The sequence below is a fragment of the Scyliorhinus torazame genome, chromosome 11 (assembly GCF_047496885.1).
Source record: "Scyliorhinus torazame isolate Kashiwa2021f chromosome 11, sScyTor2.1, whole genome shotgun sequence".
In the NCBI taxonomy this organism is placed as follows: domain Eukaryota; kingdom Metazoa; phylum Chordata; class Chondrichthyes; order Carcharhiniformes; family Scyliorhinidae; genus Scyliorhinus; species Scyliorhinus torazame.
In genome coordinates, this window is record NC_092717.1 from 47,564,598 (window position 1) to 47,589,228 (window position 24,631).

Genomic DNA, 24,631 nt, shown 5'->3' on the forward strand with positions numbered 1-24,631 from the left:
ACAGAAATGCCTGTCTATTCCCCTTACAATTGAATCCCCTATAACTATTGCATTGTCACACTTATCACCCCTCCCCTCTGCAGCAGAACCAATCATGATGCCACAAGTTTGGCTGTTGCTGTTTTTCCCTGAGAGGCCATTCCCCTCAACAGTATTCAAAGCGGTATATCTGTTCTGCAGGGGAATGGCGACAGGAGACTCCTGCACTACCTGCCTCGCTCTCTTGCTCTGTCTGGTGGTCACCCATTCCCTTCCTGCCTGCGGAGCCTGAGCCTGCGGTGTGACCACCTCTCTATACGTGCTATCCACGATACTCTCCGACTTGCGGATGCTCCACAGTGTCTCCAGCCGCCGCTCCAGCTCTGAAACTCGAGCTTCCAGGAGCTTTAACTGGAGACACTTCCTGCACACATGCTGACCCTGGGGATTGGAACTGTCCCCAGCCTGCCACATGGAGCAAGAGGAGCAGACCACGCCTTGGAGCTGTCCTGCCATGAAATTTTCTTTAAATTAAACCTTTAAAATTAAACTTGTGGAAGATGTTTTTGTGTCAGCTTAAATCCAATCCCCATGTACTATTTAATTAGCTTTATCCCTGAGTATTATCTTGCTTGATCTTACAACAAATTAAATAGTTATTTAATTGAAATTTAAAAAGTTATTTAATTAAAATTTAAAAAGTTTTTTAAATCAACTTAAAAATAATAATTTAAATCAACCCAAAATTGTTATTTAAGTGAGATTTAAAAATTAAGAAATAGTGATTCAAATCAACTTAAAAATAGTAATATGAATCAAATTAAAACTAGTAATTCCACAAATATTCAAATTTAGCCCAATCTGCCTTTCAGCCAATCAGGTCACAGTCTCCTGTGACGTCACTTTACCTTTTTTTTTCCCAGTTTTGCAGCTGTCCTACCTGCAGCGTAGTGTCCCGCGCAGTGTCCCGCGCAGGTCCGCTCCTCCCTGCTCCCAGAAGGTAAGTGAAGGCCTCAAGCCTGGCCCTGCCTTTATCCTCTCCCCTGCAGCAGTGTCCCGTGCAGGTCTGCTCCTCTCTGCTCCCGGAAGGTATGCAGTACTGTTGCAAAAAGACAACAGCTCGTCTTGGGTTCCTGTTGCATATGCATCCAGAGCAATGACACCAACAGAATGTCGATATGCTCAAATTGAAAAGAATGTCTTGGGCATCTAATCGGTATATTGAAGTTCCAGGACTATGTCCCCACTTTCACTGTAGAAACGGATCACAGACCGTTGGTGCATATAATACAGATGGATCTCAACGACATGACTCCACGACTCCAGAGAATTATGATGAAACTCAGAAGATACGACATCGACCTCATCTATACACCTGGAAAAAACCTGATCATAGCAGATGTGTTATCACGCTCTATAACGTCAGAAAGTGAACCTTTTGAGTTCATACAAGATGTTGAACCTCAAGCACAGTTGTGTGCAGAAAATCTTCTTGCCTCGTTTGAAAAGATCAACCTAATCTGACAACAGACAAAGAAGGATGCAATGCTGCAACGCGTCACACACCTCTCAACAATGGGTGGCCGAAAGGGCATTGTCCTCAATATAGAAATGCTCAAGCAGATTTGACGACTGTGGATGGACTACTGCTTCGACTAGACTGGATAGTCATACCATTGAGTCTCAGACCAATGATTCTCTATCAAATTCATGAGGGTCACCTCGACATTGAAAAGTGCAAGCGAAGGGCGAGACGAGTAGTATACTGGCCAGATATGAATCGGGACATCACTGACATGGTACTTGGATGTGAGTCATGTCAGAGGTTTCAGCCTGCCCAGTGCAAGGAGAAACTACAGCAACATGAGTTGTAAACCTCTCCTTGAGCCAAAGTTGGTATGGACCTATTTCACTCCAATGGTCATGATTGTGTTCTGATAATGGACTATTACTCCAATTATCCAGAGGTCATGAAGCTACCAGATCTGACATCCAAATCTGTCATCAAAGACAGCAAAGAAACTTTCTCCAGACATGGAATACAAACCACTGTCATGTCAGACAATGGAGCGTCTTTCAACAGCAAAGAATGGACCGAGTTTTCACGACTCTACAATTTTAAACATATTACATCAAGTCCACATTACCCACAATTGAACGGGAAAGTAAAAAAAGGAGTACACATAATAAAACAACTTATAAACAAAGCTTTGGATTCTGCATCAGACATTCATCTTGCGATACTATCCTCCAGAGCAACTCCTCTATCAACTGGACTATCACCTGCACAGATGTTAATGAACAGAGATTTGAGAACAACATTACCATCAATACCTCTTCCAAATCCAGATCATCTGCTAGTAATACAGAAAATGATACAGCAACGTGCAGGCCAAAGAATGTACTACGATATGCATACAACCACTCTGGACTCATTGCTTCCAGATGACACCATCAAGATCAAGATACCTGATGGAGGTTGGTCTGCTCCTGCCAGACAAGCAGCACCACGTTCGTATATAATTCAGACGGCTGAAGAAAACATACTTCGAAGAAATCGTCGAGCTCTTCAAAAAATTAAGCTACACACTAAAATCTCCAGACTTACAACTGAATGACACAATGTTTCATGATACTCTAACCAACACTCAAAGGTGTGATAACACACAAAGAACTGTAAAAATCTCAACATCACCTCCTCGTGCCTTAAGAAGATGAACGAGAAGAAGAAAAAAACCTAATAGACTGAATTTGTAAATAATTTACAGTAAACTGTGTGTTCATTACTCATTTTGCTATGTACAAAGATATACATAGCTTTGTTATAATATTCTCCATGAAAGAAATGTTTTAAATAAAGGGGGATGTAATATGTATATATGTAGACAAGTAAATAGTTAATTATTACATCGCAGGGCAACACAGCCACTAGAGGGCACCACTAGTTCCCATTCTAAATATGAGAACTCAGAGGATCTTGGGTAGTTATAACCAGGAGTTCCTAGACAGTAGAGTGTAAGAGAGATAGATCACAGCATAGTTGATAATAGCTAGAAGCAGCACATGCAGTTTGAATTAGTTAATACTTTATATAGATTACTTGATTACTAGTTGTAGTTCTGTGGAGTGTGCAAACTCGATATTAATCAATTAGTTACTCAATAAATCAGTTTTGTTTTCAGTTAAAGATTGGTGGTTTCTTCAGAATCACGCCATCAGACCATTTTGGATTACAAAGCAAAGAGTAACGATATATTACCAAAGAGTAATATAACACCCTTTACTCTCCCTTTCTCTCTTCCGGGATTCCTTTTCTTTCGCTTTTCCTCTCCCCTGAAACTGAGTGTTTCCAACTCGAATTTGGCTGGAAGAATGAGTTCAGTATCGGGGCTGTACTACTCATCTATCTGTTTTGCTGAATAAGTGGGGTCCAAACGCATATGCATATGCATCCAGAGCAATGACACCAACAGAATGTCGATATGCTCAAATTGAAAAGAATGTCTTGGACATCTAATCGGTATATTGAAATTCCAGGACTACGTCCCCACTTTCACTGTAGAAACGGATCACAGACCGTGACAAGTGCTCAACCAACATCTGGAGTAGCTCATCACTTTTTACCTGACTAAGTAATTTTACTTGCACTTCCCTAGCTATAACTTTCAATTGTTCAGTGCTTGGGTATGCTCGTGTTTTGCCATTTAAGTCTCCTTGTTTTACCAACATTTATGTATCAAAATTAGCCATTTTTCTGGTGTTAGGGGAAGGGTATTTGCTGCAGTAGTTTAAATGGGTTTTAAAGTTTGCTTCAGCCATTGAACTTTCCTCCTTGGCTTTCAATTGGTTAATTTTGAATCAGATTGAGTACTGAGGGAGTGCTGCACTGTCAGAGGGTCAGTACTGAGGGAGTGCGACTTCCGGTGGCGCCCTCGAGGAAGCAGGTCGCAGGTCGGATCGCTCACGCCTGCGATGGGCAAACGGACCTGTTTCGCAGGATTTTTTTCGGGACCTGGCGAACTGAATCGGTGGAGGGTACGAAAGGAAGAAGTTTTCCCCGCCGGGGTATGGACAGTTGGACCAGAAGTGGTCGAGTGGAGCGGTGAAGTTTGAAGCAGGAGCAGCGGGGACCCCAGACCGGGCGGCGAAGCATGGCGGACGGCAGGGACCAGGGAGCGGAGGCTCACTGGCCAAGAGAGCAGCAGATGGAGTTTTTTAGGAGCTGCTTCACCGAAATGAGGAGGGACACGTTGGACCCGATGAGGGCGGTGATGGATCGAATGGTCGAGGCACAGGCGGTCCAAGAGAAGGTCCAAGAGGAGGTCGAAGTGAAGCTCTCCACCCAGGCGGACACGGTAACGGAGCTGGAGCACGAGGTGGAGGAGCTGAACTCTCACCAGAAGATGATGCAGGAGCAGCTTGAAGAACTGGGGAATAGAGCCAGGAGGCAGAACCTGAGGATCGTGGGCCTCCCCGAGGGCTGTGAAGGATCGGATGCGGGCGCATACGTGATGGGTATGCTCGGGGCGCTGATGGGACCGGAGGCCTTCCCTCGACCCCTGGAGTTGGATGGGGCCCCCGCAAGGAAGCCCAGGATGGGCGACCGACCGAGGGCCTTGGTGGTTCGCTTTCACCGGCTTGCTGACAGGGATCGTGTGCTGCGATGGGCCAAGGCGGAGAGGAGCAGCAGATGGGAGAACTGCGATGTGCACATCTACCAGGACTTGGGAACGGAGCTGGCCAAGAGGCGTGCAGGATTCATCAAGGTAAAGGCAGCACTCTTCAAAAAGCAGGTGAGATTTGGAATGCTGTATCCTGCGAAGCTTTGGGTTACATTTGAGGAACTCCATCACTACTTCGAGACACCAGAACAGGTTTGGGCCTTTATTAAAGAGAAGAAGCTGGACTTGAACTAACGGGCACTTAGTTTTTTCAGTGTTCTAACTTGCTTTGACTAGGGACGGACTTTTATTAAAAGAAGAAGCTGGACTTTAACTAAAGGACTCTGGGCTCACAGAGCTTTTGTGTGGCGGCGGTCTGTTAAAGTATCCTGTACTGTAATGTTTTATCTAAGATTGTTTTCAGCCTGGACAGAGAGCGGGGGCTGGAGGGCGCACTGCTTAGGGTGATTTTGGGAGATTGCAACGAGGTGTGGGGGGAGGGGGGGCGGGGAGAGGGGCCCTGCAGGGGGGGCCCTGCACTTGGTATCTTTTGGCGGGAGATCGGGGCCTCTGATGGGGGGAATGGGCTCGGGGCTGGTTAAGGGACTTGAAAGGGCACGGGGAGATACAATCAGGTTAATCAGGTTAATGGGTCCTTAGTGTGTGGGGGGAGGGCCCGAGCATTTGGGCGGGAGACAGTCGGGCGCCAAGGGGGTCAGCGTAGCTAGCGTAAGTCAGGGGGCACCAGGGAGAGTAGGAGAAGGGGCGGGCTAGGGCCAAGCGCAGGGCGGACCTGGCAGGTCAAGCAGGAGGGGGGGGGGCAGCTGGGAAGGAGAGCAGAGAAGACTTGAGGGCAAGGGGGAGGGGGGGTGATCAGGGGTCCCCCGGGGGAGAAAGTCGCTTGCAGGGAACAGCATAGGAAACCGACAGCAGCAGCACCCGGGGGGGGGGGGGGGGGGGGGGTTGGGGGTTGGGTTGGGGGGGGGGGCTAGAGCCGCATTAGTTTAGTTTAGTTGAACACGTGGGGCATGGGCAAACAGAGCTGATAGGGGAAGTGCCTTACTAATATGTTTATTATTTCCCACTGTTCGTTTTCAATATGTCAAGACTTTTGTATATGGCCTTTTTTCTCTGTAAATGTTACAAATCTGTTTTAAATAAAATAAAACTCGCAAAAAAAATTTTTTTAAATTTGAATCAGATTCAGCCTGTTTCTTCAATTTAAAACTTGGTTACATTTTTGCTCGCATCTAATGGATTCGATCCCGGACTTGAGAACCCAAATGCTCAGGTATACGAATAATCATTTGGTAGGGCAGCACTTAAGTATTGCTAAAAAAGATACACGTCAAAGATTTTCGTCTTGCACTCATCAGGACAGTTTGCAAGAATATCAACATAAGGAGGAAAATTTGTACTGCATGAGAAGAGAGTGCTGATTGGTTGGCAAGTGAACTCTGATTGGTAGAGGCATTGCCAAAGAGAATGCACCAGTTGATGGTGACAGACAGTTAACTGCCAAGCATTGTTTGAAATTTAGACCAGGCAGCTTGACCTGATTGATCAAGGCATTGCCCTGAGGAATGAGTCAGCGAATGGCTGATACTAATTTTATTTAGCTGTAACAAGCATAATATGTGTGTTCTTTCTTTATGCAAAGAACAGGACACTATGTGTTAATGGGTACAACCTGTACCTTTCCCATTGCAAACACTAACTGGGACATGACACCTAACTTCCTACTCCTTGCATATTTTGGATATGTGGATGAAAGGTTTGCTATATTTAAATCCACAGCTGCATGTAATGATTTTCTTACATGTCTTAAATTCGCCTTTGAAATGAAACAGTCAAATGAACTCTCCTTCCTTGACGTACTGGTTGAGAAATATGCCAGGGGATTCTCAGTCACAAACTACTACAAGCCTACCTTCACTGGTTAATATACGCATTGAGATTCTTATCCTTGTGAATAGGGCCTGAGCCATTTGCTCCGTATGCAAGTTTGATTCTGAAATATGGCACATCAAAGACATTTTACGGAATAATGGCTACCCTGACCGGATCATTTTGTCCGGTGCATCATGCAAGCTCACGTACAAGCCTAAGGCTGTTTCTTTCAGCCCTGAAAAGTGCCTAGTCTACCTCAGATTGCCCTGGAAGGGTAATGTATCGCAAACATTTGAGAAGCAGGTGAGGTTTGCTGTTTCATGCTGCTACTATTGCCCATCCCTAAATGCCCTTGAGAAGGTGGTGGTGAGCTGTCTTGAGCCGCTGCAGTCCATGTAATGTAAGTACACTCATAGTGCTGTTAGGGAGAGAGTTCCAGGATTTTGACCCAGTGACAGTGAAAGAAAGGTGATATATTTCCAAGTCTTTTTCTTATAAATTTTTATAGATTATTATAAATGACCTGGAGGAGGGCGTACAAGGATGGGTGAGTAAATTTGCAGATGACACGAAAGTCGGTGGAGTTGTGGACAGTGCGGAAGGATGTTACAAGTTACAGAGGGACATAGATAAACTGCAGCGCTGGGCTGAGAGGTGGCAAATGGAGTTTAATGCAGAAAATTGTGAGGTGATTCATTTTGGAAGGAATAACAGGAAGACAGAGTACTGGGCTAATGGTAAGATTCTTGGCAGTGTGGATGAGCAGAGAGATCTTGGTGTCCATGAACGTAGATCCCTGAAAGTTGCCACTCAGGTTGAGAGGGTTGTTAAGAAGACGTACGGTGTGTTAGCTTTTATTGGTAGAGGAATTGAGTTTCGGAGCCATAAGGTCATGTTGCAGCTGTACAAAACTCTGGTGCGGCCGCATTTGGAGTATTGCGTGCAATTCTGGTCGCCGCATTATAGGAAGGATGTGGAAGCATTGGAAAGGGTGCAGAGGAGATTTACCAGAATGTTGCCTGGTATGGAGGGAAGATCTTATGAGGAAAAGCTAAGGGTCTTGAGGCTGTTTTCGTTAGAGAGAAGAAGGTTAAGAGGTGACTTAATTGAGGCATACAAGATGATCAGAGGATTGGATAGGGTGGACAGTGAGAGCCATTTTCCTCGGATGGTGATGTCTAGCATGAGGGGACATAGCTTTAAATTGAGGGGAGATAGGTATAAGACAGATGTCAGAGGTAGGTTCTTTAGTCAGAGAGTAGTAAGGGTGTGGAATGCCCTGCCTGCAACAGTAGTGCACTCGCCAACACTAAGGGCATTCAGATGGTCATTGGATAGACATATGGACGATAAGGGAATAGTCTAGATGGGCTTTAGAGTGGTTTCACAGGTCGGCGCAACATCGAGGGTCGAAGGGCCTGTACTGCGCTGTAATGTTCTATGTTCTAAGTCAAAAAGGTGTATGGCTTGGAGGGGATCTTCCACATGGTGGTGTTCCCAGGTATCAGCTACCCTTGTCCTTCTAGGTGGTAGGGGTCATGAGTTTGGAAGGTGCTGTCTAAGTGTGTTTGTGATTTCTTACAATACATCTTGTAGATGGTACACACTACTGCATGTTGTGGATGGAGTGCCAATCAAGCAGACTGCTTTGTTCAGGATGGTGTTGAGCTTCTTGAGTGATGTTGGAGCTGCACTCATCCTGGAAAGTAGAGAGTATTCCATCCAACTCCTGACTTCTGCCTTGTAGATGGTGGACAGGCTTTGGGAAACCAGAAAGTGGGTTACTTACTAGCCTATGACTTGCTCTTGTAGTAACAGTATTTGTATATCTCTTCGAGTTCAGTTTCTGGTCAATGGTAAACTCCAAGATGTTGAGAGTGGGTGATTCTGTGATGGTAATGCCATTGAAAGTCAAGCGGTGATGGTTAGGTTCTCTCTTGTTGCAAATGGTCATTGCCTGACATCTGTGTGGGTGAATGTAACTTGCCACTTGTCAGCCCAAGCCTGGGTATTGTCCAAGTCTTGCTGCATTTGGACATGGACTGCTTCAGTATCTGAGGAGTTGGCAATGGTGCTGAACATTGTGCAATCATCAGCGAACATCCCCACTGTAAAGGTCCTTCCTGTTTATTCCCTTATTTCCCCTTTCTTTTATTTTGATGTTACATTTTTGATCCATGGATAGTTAATGGTCTTAAAGACAAGCAGCAGAATTCAGAAGTTACAGGAAAGATCACTTTGCTAGCCTGTGTTGGTTTAAACAGAAGTTGTAGACCTATCAGCACCAGAGAGATGATGTGGGACTCGGTTTGATAGGTTAGCTGGTGACCAATGAATTTGCCCAAAAGGCTGTGTTCTGCCGGATAACAGTAGTGATTGGATCCTGTCTAGTGGGATGCTCTTCAGAGTCCCAGGGGGCTCAGTTTGATCCTGGCATCACAGAGGCAAGGTCTTGCTATCCTCTCTCCTCGTATTTTGTCCAGAAAAGCTGTGACTGTTGTATTTCTGAACTGGGGAACCTGAATGAATTAATCTACAGAAACGACCATTACAGACTGTAAACAAATACTTTCACCTTCAAGCTTACCGTGAAGGCAGTTTTGCTAAAACCACCATCTGAAACAAAGACTCTTTTTTTCTTTTTAGTTATGTTTTTTTTTTACCCCTTTCTTTCCCTCTGTGCTTGCCAGTCATGTGTGTGTGTGTGTGTGTATATATAGAGAGTGGGGGACAAGTTAAAGTGGGGGTTAGGTATTAGATTATAGTTAACCAGTTGTATTTGCTGCATGTTTCATAATAGTTCTTGTTATAAATAAACAGTAAATGTGCTGACATTTACAAACCTGGTGACTCTAATTATCCGTCAGCCAAGGGTCAAAGACGTTGGCCGTTTTTCTAAGAATTATTGGTCATTTCACTTATGTTGTGACTCTGGGTCAAATGGATCTGGAATTGACCGCGCACTAGCCTGGGGTGTCGTAATTAGGGTTGCCAATCGTCCAGGATTGGCCTGAAGACTCCAGGAATTTAAAATCAATCTCCAGCACACTGCTCTGTGCAGCCCTGGAGAAAAACCACCAGGGCATTAAAAAAGATTGTTTTTCCCTTGTCATTGTCTTTGAATATTTTTCATGAGCAGATAGGAAAAAAAGGCTGTTTATCTGGAAATCAAGCATTAGCCAATTGGGTAATGCGCCTTCTTGCTTTCCAGTTGGTGTTGGCAGACAGTCACAAGGATAGATGTGTTGATCGATTAATGGCAAGAGCATGGGGGCAAGTGTTGTTCTGAAACCTTCAGGAATATATTTAGTCACAGTTGGCTACCCTACCCCTAATCAATCCCATTGAGTATTCTTTTACTATTTGTGTTTATACAAAGACTTTTGGCTTCTGTTTGATATGAGCTGCTAATCTATTTTAAAACTCTCTTTTCATTCCTTGTATTCCCTTTTTTAGATCTTGTCTGAAAGTTCTATATTCAGCTTGGATCTGTGTTGTATTATGAACCTGCCATTTGTCGTAAGCTTCCTGTTTCTGACTATTTTTAAATTTCTAAATCTTTAGTCATTCAAGGAGCTCTGGTTTTGGACGCCCTTTCCTTGCCCTTCGTGGATATGTGTCAACTCTACACAAATCATTTCCTCTCTGAAGACCTCCTATTGTTCAATTACTGTTTTGCCTACCAATTTCTAATTCTAGTTCATTTGGACCGTTTCAACTCATTGAAGTCGTCCATCTCTTTCTAATTATTTTTATGCATGCTGTTTTCCTTATCTATTTTAAATCTGTTGATACAATCTGAAAAAATATCTGAAATTGCAACAGTCGTGGAGGATGCCTGCACTGGCTGCCTTTTCCTATTCTGCCAGCTTGCCACCCAGTTATAATTTTCCTGTACTCGCTGCAGCTGATATGTGATCACCTCCTGGAAAATCTTCTTGGTGTTTCTGCCCGAAGGCAAGTCCTGGGCAGTTATTCGACAAACCACTGCAAAGATTTTTCACAGCAGGTCGGGCAAGGAGTAGGACTTGAGTCTACCTCAGCCAGAACAGTGATCAAACCCCATGCTATTGGCGTTGGCCTGGGGCTGGATTCTCCGGTCCCTTGCTGCTTGTTTCCTGACGGCGTGCCATTCGCTGGCAGCAGAATTCTCTACTCCCACTGCTTATTAATAGGATTTCCCATTGAAACTACCTCATGGCGCCGGGAAACCCACGGGCAGAGTGCGCTGCCGGGAGGAAAAGGGGGCAGGGAATTCTCTGATAATGGGCCAATGTCCCCACGCCCGTGAGAAAACGGGTGCGAATCACTCTGGACTTTCCTGGCGAAAGTCCAGAGTGATTCTTCATTTTGAAGGGGGCTTGCAGGGCCCTGGAGTAGTCCACGCAGCTCTGGCTGCTGATACAGGGCCCTGCACGTCTGGCCGCGGGTCCGCGCATACGCCCGGTGGCTGACTGTGGCAGCGGCCCCACGCAATACGGCGGACCCACACAGCGGGCCGGCCCCGACAATATAGGCTCCCCCAGATCATGCGTGTCTGCCGATCGGTGGCCCACGATCGCGATCCTGGCTGTCTTGGCTTCCCCCCAATGACGGATCCCCCCACCAGGGCGGCCGCCGACTGTGTCCGCAGCCGCCACTCCAAGTGCCCGCCGGGTGGAACCATGAGTGAACAACGCTGGCGGGATTTTGGCCAGCTGCTGGCGGAGAATTGCCGCGGGGGCCTCTTTTAATGGCCCCGACGAGCGTTGGGTTGGCTGCGCGCGCGCAATTGGCGGCAATTCTCTGGTCCCCGGAGAATCGCGGGAATGCGTCGGACCCGATTGCAGGTCTGACGCCCCATTCCCCGCCCCCGCACCGAGCACGATTGTGGCGCGGAGGCTCGGAGAATCCCGGCCAGGGAATCTCAACGCCTGGTGAATTCCGACCCTGACCCACATGCTAATCATCTAGCCAGCTGAACTAACTGGCACCTCCTCTTCCTAGAACATGTGACCCTGCAGCGATGCCTGCTGTTTCACAAGCTCAGAAACTCTGAGCTCGGGTTTGAGCAACTTGAAGCAATTCCTGCGCACATGGTTATCACGACACGTGAATTGTTCTAGAGATCCTACGTGGCACAACATTTGCAAGGCACAGGCCCCATCATTTTATTTTTAATTTTGTATCCACTTTCGCTTATTTATTATTTAATTAATGATATAGACCAGATGTTATTGAATGCTGTTTAGAACTCATTCATGTTGACATCATTTGCATCGTTCATTTTCATTTTATCCATCTGGAGATAACTAATTACTCTGTTTGTATATTTACTGTCGCCCTTTCATGTAAGTTACTTGACACCTCCTTCTCTGTTTCAAATTCCATTCCATTTATCAGATTTACCCAGCTATGCGTGCACATTTTAGAAGAGACTTTATGAGGCTTATCATGAGAAAAAATTCTAATTGCTTCACACAATTTAACTTGAAAATTTGGCAATTTGTGCTTGTTTTTGAGGCAGGAATGTTGACCAGTACACCAAGAGAACTCTCTGTTCTGCTTCAAATAACATGATGGGATCTTCAAAATACATAGTGCAACTCAGAAAACATTGATTTCCTCCATCAAGTAAGTGCTGCAGTATGTACCCTCCACAAGATGCACGGCGGCATCTCACCAACAGCAATTCCTTCAGCAGCACCTCCTAACCTGAGACCTCTATCACCAAGAAAGGCAAGGGCAGAAGATGCATGGGAAAACTACCAGCTTTAAGTTCCCCTCCTAGTTACACATTGTCCTGGTTTGTAAATATATTACTATTTTTTTCATTGTTGCCGGGTTAAAATCCTGGAAGTTCCTCCTAACAGCACTGTGGTGTCCCCAAAGCAACATGGACTGCAGAAGCTCAATTAGGTGTTTCAGCATATGCCTCTCAAAGGGAATTATAGATAAAGAAGAAATGTTGACCTTGCCAGTGACACCGACACCCATGAATGAAAAAAAAAGATCTCAGATTAATTGGTAAATTATTTAGTGAGTATGAATTTAGGGTTATCGGCAGGAAGGGTATCTGGCTGTAAAATCAAATCCAAAAGTGATGGTTGATCTGAAGGGTAAGCAACCAGTGTTGTGACAACCCCATGCAAGATGAGAAAAGCTAAAAGAGAAAGGAAAGGATTAAATGGGTATTGATTTACAATCGATGTCTCATGTCCATTGATAAAAATAAGTGACTTTGTGCTGAGCTGAAACAGTTCCTCATAAGAGCCTGTTGTAAGCTTCCAAGCTTCCCTGAGGGAGATTTGGCATAGTGGCAATGTCACTAGAATAGTACTCCAGAGGTCCAGGCCAATGCTCAGGCGTCACAGGTTCAAAATTCCACCAGGGTGGCTCATGGAATTTAAATTTAATTAATTCATAAAATCTGGAATTGAAAACTAGTCTCAGCAATGGCGACCATGGAATAAGCATTGATTGTTGTTCATGACTGTCCTTTCGGGAAGGACTTCCGCTCTCTATACCTGGTGTGGGCAACCTGTGACTTCAGATTGATAACCGTTTACACTTACCTGGCCTCTGAAATGGCCTAGCAAGCTCTCAGGTTCAAGGGCAATTAGGGATGGCAGTAAATGCTGGCCATTGCCAGCGACGCCCATATCCCATGAAAGAATTAAAAAAATACAGGGGAGTGCCAGAGAATTGGGAAGGGTTTTCAAAACAATAATCAGTCGAAAAGTAACAACAGGCGCTTGGAGAGGTTTGAGTTAAGTAAGGAGAGCCTGCAAGAATTTGTAAACGACAGATCATGCTTGATTATTCTAATTGAATTTTCCTGCTGAAGTAACAGAAAAAGTTGATGAATTGAAATAAATGGATGTTTTCTATGTCAATCTAAGAAACCCATTGAGCAAAGTTACCATATGAAAGGCTGATTAACAAAATTGAGACTCATGGAATAGGAGGATCAGTGTAAGTATGGATTACAAAATTGGATTAACCACAGAAACAACAAGTTGTGGTAAATGGGTGTCTTTAAGAATGGAGGATGATAGACAAAGGTGTTCCTCAAGCATCAATGCGAGGACTATTGTTTTATTTATATGCAGAAATTGCTTAGATATTGGAATCATCATGGGTGCAGGGAAAGAGGGACCTGGGTGTAATTGTGCATAACGGTAGCAGAACAGGTGGGGAGTGGAGTTCGTAAAGAATAGGGTATTCTGGCCTTTATTAATAGGGGCCAAGAGTACAAGAGCAAGGCGGTTATGTTGAACTTATACAAGACACTAGTTAGACCTTGGCTGGAGTGTTGTGTACAGTTTTGGGCGCCACACTATAGGAAGGATGTGAATACATTGGAGAGTGCAGAAAAGGTTTACAAGAATGGTTCCAAGGATAAGAAACTTCAGTTATGGTGAAAGATCGGAGAGGTTCGATCGTAGAACATAGAATCCCTACAATGCAGGAGGAGGCCATTCGGCCCATTAAGTCTGCACCAACGCTTGGAAAGAGCACCCTACCTAGGCCCTCACCTCCACCCTATCCCCTAACCCAGGCACCCCACCTAACCTTTTGGACACTAAGGGGCAATTTAGCATGGCCAATCTACCTAACCTGCACATCTTTGGACTGTGGGACGAAACTGCAGCACCTGGAGGAAACCCAGGCAGACGCGGGGAGAAAATGAAAACTCCAGACAGTCACCCGAGGCTGGAATTGAACCTGGGTCCCTGGTGCTGTGGAGCAGCAGAGCTACCCACTGTGCCACCAGACTGTTCTCCTGGGAGAGAAGAATGCTGAGAGGAGATTTGATAGATATGTTCAAATTCATGAGGGGGCTGGACAGAGCAGAGAGGGAGAAACTGTTCCTGCTTGGAAAATGATCACGAACGAGGGGGCAGATTTAAAGTGATTTGCAAAAGAAGCAAATGTGATGTGAGAAAAAACGTTTTCACAAAACGAGTGATTGGGGTCTGGGATGCAATGCCTGAAAATGTGGTGGAGGCAGGTTCAATTGAGGCATTCAAGAGGGAATTAGAAAATTACTTGATGAGAAATAATTTGCAGGGATACGGGGAAAAGGCCGGAGAATGGTACTGTGGCCTGATGCTCCTTTGGAATGCTGGTGCAGACACGATAGGCCAAATGGCCTCCTCCTGCGCCATAATAATTCTGTGATTTGTGAGCTCGAACCACTTACAAACATTTGGGTGTACAGCTTTTTTAGTACATGTCACTCACAACATGTAGCTTTAAAAAAAATATTTGATGGGATGTGGCCAGCATTTGTTGCTCATTCCTAATTGTCCTTGAGTAAAGGGCAGTGAAGAGCCAACCGCATTGCTGTAGTTGGGAAGTCACTTATAGCCCAGACCAGGTAAGGACAGCAGATTTCCTTCCCTAAAGGGCATTGGTGAACCAGATGGGTTTTTACAATAATTGACATCCTCTCTTTCCAACACGACAATGTCTTCCCGAAATATTACTGCCACCTCACCTCCCTTTTTTTCCCCCCCTATCTTTTCCAAACACTTTGTTGGTCCTGAATAATATGCATGCTGTATTTTTGACTCCACGTTCATCCTGGAAAGATTGCAGAGCTTGACCTCTGACCAATTCTCACATTGTCTCTGTCTCCACGCTCACTTATTTAGGCAGGTGTCTGCCATGTTCCCCCCCCCCTCCCCCCCTCCATAACAATTCAATAAATCCCTTCAACCAGCCTCCTGGACTCCACTCCCTAGCCTTCTACCTGCAATAGATGCTCCTTGGCCTGCTGAGATTTCCCAGCATTTTCTGTTTTTGTTTCAGATTCCAGCATCCGCAGTATTTTCCTTTTATGTTATTGTAGAATTGATAAAGCCAATATGCAAATAAACTCCTTCCATATGCGCAGGGGAGGCAAAGGTCAGGTGCATGAAATACCAAACATGTTGGAGGCACTGTACAGTGAATGTTATCATGAAAGGAGCGGGTAAGACTGAGGAGCTTGGTGGACACCAATTTCCACATAATCTTGTAGAGTCCTGCCTGTTTACAATGTTAAATGTTTTAGATCTACAGAAGTAAGGTAAAGACATATGACCTCTTCCCTACATTTCTCTTCGACATAGCATCTGGACAAGATCATGTCCATTGTAAATCTGCCAGCACAGAAACAAGCTATACAGATTTATGGTTTGGCTCTCCGATGCCTATATCTTGTTCTTCCTTTCCATAAACATCAAGAAAACTATCGTTTTGGGAAAGCGTATGACGTCTTTGCCTTTGATCATATTAATTAACACTCCACTAGAAGTGGTTAACAAATCTTGCTAACTTGGGTCCATGATAAGCTGTCTCTTAATACGGAATACATGACACATTGGGAATGCTCTCTCTTAATACCTTGAGGCAACCATAAGGCGTAGGAGTAGAAATAGGCCATACGGTTATCGAATCTGCACCAGCATTCAATGAGATCATGACTGATAATCCTCAACTCCACTTTCCTGCCTTATCGCCAAAACATTTGATTCCATTCCTGATTAAAAACTATCTCAGCCTTCAACATACCTAATACCCCAGCCTCTACAGCTCTCTGCAGTAAAGAATTCCACAGATGCAATACCTTCTGAGAGAAGAAATTCCTCCCCATCTTTGTCTTAAATGGGCGACCCCTTTCTCGGAGATGATGCCCTCTGGTCCTAGACTCTCCCACAAAGGGAAACAACCTCTGTATCTATACTGTCAAGCTCCTTGAGAATCCTATATGTCTCAATAAGGTTGCCTTTCATTCTTCTCCTTGAGAATCCTATATGTCTCAATAAGGTTGCCTCTCATTCTTCTGGACTCCAATGAGTACAGGCCAAACCCACTCAACCTCTCCTCATAAAAAAATTCCTCCATACCCGGGATCAACCTAGTAAACCTTCTCTGGGCAGTATATCTTCCATTAGATAAGGGGACCAAAACCAGGGACTGCCAGGTCTGTGCGGAGTGCAAGCCGCACTTCTACCGGCCAGACCGTGCGCGCCTGGTGAAGGTCTCCCGCCCCTTTGAACGCCTCAGCGTGGATTTCAAAGGGCCCCTCCCCTCCACCGACCGAAACACGTATATTCTCAGTGTGGTCGATGAGTACTCCAGGTTCTTCTTCGCCATCCCATGCCCCAACATGACGTCTGCCACAGTCATCAAAGCCCTAAACACTATCTTCGCTCTGTTCGGTTTCCCCGCCTACTTCTGGAACATACCTCTTCATTCACCTGAGGAAGGAGCAGCGCTCCGAAAGCTAGTGATATCGAAACAAACCTGTTGGACTTTAACCTGGTGTTGTAAGACTTCTTCGGCATTCTCCCGGAGTCACCGAACATCAGGCCAGCATCGACATCGCCGCTACCACTACGTCACTCCCAGCGGAACATCAAGGCACCAGACTGGTTAAATCTCTAACTGGCACCGGACTTCAAAAGACATTTTTTTTTTCTGATCAAATACTGTAAATATAAATTCATTGCTGTATATAGTTCTCCACCACCCCTGCCGGACTCAATTTTAACAGGGGGTGAATGTGGTAAACCACTGTTGCACCTGTATTAGGTGATGTAAGGTAGGACCTGTATTACAGGTTCACCGGTAGTCCCAGCCTGCTGGCTCCGCCCAGTAGGCGAAGTATAAATATGCATGTCCTCCATTCAGCAGCCATTTTGCCAGCTGCTGTGGGAGGCCACACATCTTAGAGCAATAAAGCCTCAGTTGTATCCAACTCTAGTCTTTGTTCAATTGATCGTGCCTCAGAGAGGATGTGCTTTGCCAATACTGCAGGGGTCCCACTGTTTACACTTTCAAATGACAAAGAATTAGACAGCTTTTCTGACACAGAACAAGAGATGTTTATTGAAACTATTTCTCGAATTTAAAGAAAATAGGTAAACCATAACTACCATTCATACATCACACACAGTCCCTGGGCCCACACACATGATAGCACAGATGGTATTATAAGTGAACATGCTGAAGGATTTACAGTTCATGACGAAGATAAACAAAAGGAGTATATGGTTAGCTGTCCTTTGGCGGGTCTCAATGCGGTGATTCCACATTGCAGCCATTTCCGTTCATTTGTCTTCCTGTGCGTCACCATGAGCATCAGTGTGCATCACTATGAGGATCAATGTGCATCACCGTGTTGATCAGTGTGCGTCACCATCTGGAACAGTGCGAATCAGTATGAGGATCAGTCTGTATCACCATGAGGATCAGTGTGCATCACCATCTGGAACAGTGTGAATCAGTATGAGGATCAGTGTGCATCACCATGAGGGTCAGTGTGCATCATTATGAGGATCAGTCTGCATCACCATGAGGATCAGTGTGCATCATTATGAGGATCAGTGTGCATCACCATGAGGATCAGAGTGCATCACTTTGAGGATCAGTCTGCATCACCATCTGGAACAGTGTGAATCAGTATGAGGATCAGTGTGCATCCCCATGAGGATCAGTGTGCATCACCATCTGGAACAGTGTGAATTAGTATGAGGATCAGTCTGCATTCCCATGAGGATCACTGTGCATCAACATCTGGAACAGTGAATCAGTATGAGGATCAGTGTGCATCACCATGAGGATCAGTGTGCATCACCATGAGGATCAGTGTGCATCACCATGAGGATCAGTGTGCATCACCATGGGGATCAGTGTGCATCACTATGAGGATCAGTGTGCATCACCATGAGGATCAGTGTGCAACACCATGAGGATCAGTGTGCATCACCATGAGGATCAGTGTGCATCACCATGAGGGTCAGTGTGCATCATTATGAGGATCAGTCTGCATCACCATGAGGATCAGTGTGCATCACCATGAGGATCAGAGTGCATCACTTTGAGGATCAGTGTGCATCACCATCTGGAACAGTGTGAATCAGTATGAGGATCAGTGTGCATCACCATGAGGATCACTGTGCATCACCATGAGGATCAGTGTTGAGGCCCCAACTCTGAGAACAACATCCCACAACCATAGTGCATCAGCAGTGGAAGAGGCTCTTGTGGCAAAATCTGATTCCATGACGGATTTTCTGCATGCATATCATCATCTTATGTAGATGGAAGGGGCCGATGATGGATTGAATATTAAGCGCTCAGTCCTCACCATTTTTAAGTCATGTATCCGTTATTGCCACAACAACATATCCCCACAAGGGTGTTTATGCTTTTGACCCCTATTCACACACTCATTTACGTTCTGGCATTCTATTTTTTTAAATGTAGATTCCAATTAAGGGGCAATTTAGAGTGGCCAATCCACTGCACATCTTTGGGTTGTGGGGGTGAGACCTGTGCAGACACGGGGAGAATGTGCAAACTCCACACGGGATCGAACCCGGGTCCTCAGCGCTGTGAGGCAGTGGTGCTAACCACTGTGCCGCCCACATACTTGCATTCTAAACCCATCCTCCGTGCCTTAGCTATTCACGACAGCTATTCAAATTGGCTGACGCGATAAAAATAGGAAGCATTTTAAATTGTGTAGTTGGAAGCATACAATTACAGAGAGATATTCATAGAAACATAGAGACATAGAAAATAGGAGCAGGAGGAGGCCATTCTGCCCTTCGAGACGGCACCGCCATTCATTATGATCAAGGCTGATCATCCAACTCAATAGCCTCATTTGCTTTCCTCTCATATCCTTCGATCCCCTTCGCCCTAAGTGCTATATCTAACTGCGAATCTAATTGATAGATTAAGTGAAGTGGCAAATGGATGTGTGAGCTGGAAAATGTGAGATCACTCATATTCTCTCCTTGACTGTCCATGTCCTTCACTGCCTGCTCCTGCTTTCTTGTGCCTTGTGAGTCACCGGTACTGTTACAGCTACCTGACTAAATACCTCAACCAATATGTCGGTGTTTGCATCTGATGTACCCTGTAATGCTGAAAAGAAGGTATAAATACTTTGCCCTTTCTGGAAATGCTCTTTAAGTGATGGTCCTGGAAGAGAGAACAGACAGATTTAGTGATGACACTTTGAGAATGTTTTTCCATTTGCTCTTGGGAGATGGACGTTTTTGGCAATGACAGCATTTATTACCCATTCCCAATTGTCTTTGAGACGGTGGTGGCCTAGTTAGGGTCTCTTTCAGAGGGTCGGTGCAGACTCAATTGGCCGAATAGCCTCCTTCAGCACAGTAGGGATTCTGTGATTCTATAACAAGGATTCTATGATTCTATAACGATACCCTAATGCCATAAGTAAATTTTAACCCCCAAAATAACTAGATTTTGTTTGGGTGAGATGTGAAGATTAAAAATGCCTAACCTGACAGTGATGTGAAGATGCCGGCATTGGACTGGGGTGAGCACATTAAGAAGTCTTACAACACCAGGTTAAAGTCCAACAGGTTTGTTTCAAATCACTAGCTTTCGGAGCACTGCTCCTTCCTCAGCTGAATGAAGAGGTAGGTTCCAGAAACATATATATAGACAAAGTCAAAGATGTAAGACGATACTTTGAATGCGAACATTTGCAGGTAATTAAGTCTTTACAGATCCAGAGAGAGGGGCAATCCCAGGTTAAAGAGGTGTGAATTGTCTCAAGTCAGGACAGTTGGTAGGATTTCGCAAACCCAGGCCAGATGGTGGGGGGTGAATGTTATGCAACATGAATCCAAGGTCCCGGTTGAGGCCGTACTCATGTGTGCGAACCTGGCTATAAATTTCTGCTCAGCGATTCTGCGGTGTCGCGCGTCCTGAAGGCTGCCTTGGAAAACGCTTACCCGAAGATCAGAGGCTGAATGCCCTTGACTGCTGAAGTGTTTCTCAACTGGAAGGGAACATTCCTGCCTGGCGATTGTTGCACGATGTCCGTTCATCCGTTGTCGCAGCGTCTGCATGGTCTCGGCAATGTACCACACTTCGGGATATCCTTTCCTGTCCATTTTGTTCTGACAATCAAACAATAGACCCCTCATTCATAGAGGTCCAATTTTCCTGATCGATATGTGGTATCTGCTGAGTTGTGATCCCTGATTTGGCAAATAAATTACGAAGTTTAGTTGAATTATGCACTAGACAAAACCATAGGCATCTGTGAAGTGCTTAAAACATTTATTGGCAAACTGTGGGCCATTGTCTGCAATGGCATGTGGCAATAAACTATTTTAGTAACATAATGACAGCTCCTTAGGGTGAGCTAAGGTAATTTTACCCTGCAATTTCTTCCAAGAATGGCACTTCATTGCTTTTTGCATCTTCAGTTTCTTGAATGCTATCTGATGTGTTGGGTGCTCTGCTACACAGATGAACCAACACGGTTGCGAATGGTACAACTCAGTTTTATTACTAACATATATTTACAGTGGTAAACTGGTTACTGAGGTTCGATCATAACCCTTGAATCTGTGGACCTATTCCTAACACTATCCTGGAGTGGCACTCAGAACATGGTGGATGTCTGAGTGGCTTGCTGCGAGTTCTGTGCCCTGAGCTGTCTCCTGCTGGAATGCTTGGGAAGTGTCGTATTCCCTGTTTTATAGTGTGTATGCTCTTGCCTGTGATTGGCTGCAGTGTTGTGTGTGTATTGATTGGTCCGTTGATCTGTCCATCAGTATGTATGTATGCTTGCACCATGATGTTTACCTGAATATCATGACATCCCCCCTTTTTTTTACAAGAACATGTGCCTATGTGGTTATAAATAGAGATGTGTACTGAGTGCAGCTGAATGTGTGTGTGTGCAATATCTACAGCATGTACATGAGGCTAAACTATATACAAGGGGCGATGTCAGGTGCGACATAGCAACGAGGTTGTACCATAAACAAAGGACGGGGAAATGTTGAACGACAAAACAAACTCCTGTAACGACAAGGAAGAACAGAAACATATTAACACAGTGGTATTATGAGTTCAATGTTCAAACAGGCTCATAAGTCCAGTCTAGTAGGTGGGCGACGAATTTGGGTTGATTGTTAGGGAGGCACATCATTCATCACCCGGATTGATACTGTTCACTTGCAACGGCTGGTGGGTCCTGGCTGGAGACATCCGGTTCCTATCAATGACCGCAACACGGAAGGCGTCCCGGTCGTTTGTGTCACTGGTCTGGATATCGTCTGGGCATGACTCGTAGTAAGGAGGCTGAATGGTCCGCACGTCCCTGCGAGGTTGTCAGAATTAGGGAACATTGGCAGGTTGAGCTGCTCGACAGCAGGCAGCGTAGTGGCCCATCTTGCCACAGCGGAGGCATTGTCGGTTTCTTGCCGGACATTGCCGCTTTAAATGTGTGGCTCTGCAGTTGCCGCACGTCGTGACGTCATGGCGTTCGTTGTGCCACCGCGCACGCGCAGTTCGGTCTTGCGTCGAGCGCGCCTGCGCATCACGTCCCTCTGTGTCGACGTCTGTTTTGGCGCCAACAAACGCGGGAGGCCTCGGAAAGTGCACAAAATGGGCGCCCTTGTCCGGGCCGCGGGCCGGGAGGAACTCGATCGCCTGGACCCGTTCGGCCTCGTAGGACGCCTGCCTTGCCGATCCAGCCGCGTAGGACCCCTGCCGCGCCGATTCGGCCGCTTGAAATTGGGAGTAGCGGCTGGTCGCGTTTTCATGCAGGACACAGGCTTCGATTGCGGAGGCTAAGGTGAGGCCTTTGATTTTGAGGAGCTGCTGGCGTAGGGTGCCCGAGGTGACCCCAAAAACAATCTGGTCCCGAATCATTGAATCGGAGGTGGTGTCGTAACCACAGGACTGCGCGAGGATACGGAGGTGTGTAAGGAAAGATTGAAAGGGCTCATCCTTACCCTGCAGGCGCTGCTGGAAGAGATACCTCTCGAAACTCTTGTTTACCTCGACGCTGACGTGTTGGTCGAGTTTGAGAAGGACCATCTTGTACTTGGTCTTGTCCTCACCTTCCACGAACACCAGGGAGTTGTAGACATGGATGGCGTGTTGACCTGCCGTGGAGAGGAGGAGGGCGATTTTAAACTCATGACTATTACCATCAAGAAGGACAAGGGCAGCAGGCACAGGGGAACACCACCACCTGGATGTTTCCCTCCAAGTTACTCACCATCCTGACTTGGAAATATATCACTGTTCCTTCATTGTAACTCTGTCAAATCCTGAGACTCCTGCTCTTACAGCACTGAGAGTGTACCTATACCACATAGACTGCAGTAGCTTAAGAAGGCAGCTCACCATGACCTTCTCAAGACCCACACAGACACAGGAAGAATGTGCAAACTCCACTCAGACAGTGACCCGGGGCCGGGATCGAACCCAGGTTCTCGGCGCCATGGGGCACAGTGCCATCCCTGCATTCACCAATGTTACTTGAAACTAAACATGCAGAGGTATGCATGCACGGTTGAGAGAGAACAGGTTCATTCCAGATGCTAATTTAGGTGACGGAGAATCATAGACAATTTATGCCGCAGACGGAGGCCATTTGGCAGTATTGATCGGTGAAGAGCTATCTAGCCTTATCCCAACTTCTTGCACTTGGTCTATAATCCTAGGGGTCACAGCACATCAAGAGATGTCCATGACTTAATAGCTTACAAATTTGACTGCACCCAAGGCTGGGGACAATCACAGTGATGAGCATGTTGTACACATCTAACGTGGTCAGTGTAGCACCATTCCAAATTGATCCAAATTTATCACCTTATAATTTATTTTGCTGATCTCAGGTTGAGATAGCATTAGCACAAATCAAATGATCCTCTCTCTGCTCAACAGATTGTGAATTGAATACACAGCTCTAACACGTTTATGTTTTCCTTGTCTTCTGATCTCCCTGGAGGCAGACTGATGGTTGTCCTCAAAAGGGATTTAATATAAAAGTTGACACAAGAAGTTACTAGGTGAGAGGAATAGGGTCATCTGATTAATATTCTTTGAAACTAAATTATAGCACAAGGTAATATCTTGCGTTATCAGTAGGAATTTGATATTCTCAATTAGGAATGGTTCCAATCTTGCAGGCAATTATTATAGTCAGTGGTTGTGGACCAGCCTGGAGGCATGTTACTGTTCGTTATCCCCATGGATTGGTATCAGGCTGACTTCTGTTTTCTGTTTTTATTAATGGATAGTGGTTTTGGGGATTTGGACAATGATAACAATTGTTCAAGGGTAGAGGGTTGCAAAATTTAGATGCATTAAAGGAATGGGACAAACTGTGGCAAAAGTCATTTAACCTAGATTAATACAGCATTACATATGCAGGTAGAACCAATACAGAGTATACTGTTTTGACCTCTGTGGAGACTGAGAGTTTTTAAAAAGAGATGAATTTCTCAAATGACCAATAGGAATAACCAAAGGACACAATTTCACATTTTAACTTGTACTGTAACAAACATACTAAAATCAACATAAATCAATCATTACTTAATAGGCAACTAATACATTGAACTAAAGAAAAAATAGTTTTGTCTTAACTAACACCATCAGGATACAGCTTGCAACTCATTTTGATGTGCACCACACTTCCGGCAGAAGTGTAACAATACAAGAGCAAGTCCAATGTTCCTGTTGATGTCTCCAGAAGACTTACCTCTCTTTGCTGTGCAAATTTGGAACCTGTATTTTCAAACGTCATTCCCCTCAGCCTGAGTGTTCTAGATCTGGCTCTTTATTCCTTAAATCTTCAGAAGTCACATCTGTTCTGTTTTCTTCCTTTTGAATAGAAAATGAACTCTTACAAGCATCTTGCTTCTCCACAGCAGTAGGCGGTACGTCTTCTCTCTGTGTCCCAAAAGACAACTGACCTTTTCTGTGCAAACCACCACTTAATTTAAATAGGTTTCTGTTTGAATTTCACCCCATTGGAAACTGGACCACATATTGGCATGTGTATGAGCTCGGCTGTTTCTGAAATTCCGAATTTTACCTGAAGTTGAAGGAGATGCTTTAAAACTACCATCTTGTAAAGTCCAGCATTTATAACAATACTTAGTGAATCATAAATTAAGGCCATTCAGCCTACTGTGCCTGATTTGGATCTTTGACCCTGTCCATTTACAGGTAACGATACTGAAAATTGTTGAGAGAGAATATGACTTGGTTGCTATGTGCACAGATCACTGAAGGACCATACCCAATGCAGAGAAGTCATAGTCAAAGCAAAT

General features: G+C 45.2%; 1 protein-coding gene and 1 long non-coding RNA gene across 4 annotated transcripts in view; one reads left to right on the forward strand and one right to left on the reverse strand.

Annotated features, from left to right (window-relative positions):
• Positions 1-24,631, forward strand: part of oxr1a (oxidation resistance 1a) — a 704,666-nt gene that overhangs the window by 187,612 nt on the left and 492,423 nt on the right. The window lies entirely within an intron of this gene.
• On the reverse strand, positions 17,377-24,387 carry LOC140385991 (uncharacterized). The gene is made up of 3 exons (XR_011933509.1): positions 24,058-24,387; positions 20,279-20,527; positions 17,377-17,703 (listed from the first exon to the last, which is right to left on the reverse strand). It is a non-coding gene; the product is annotated as an uncharacterized lncRNA (long non-coding RNA).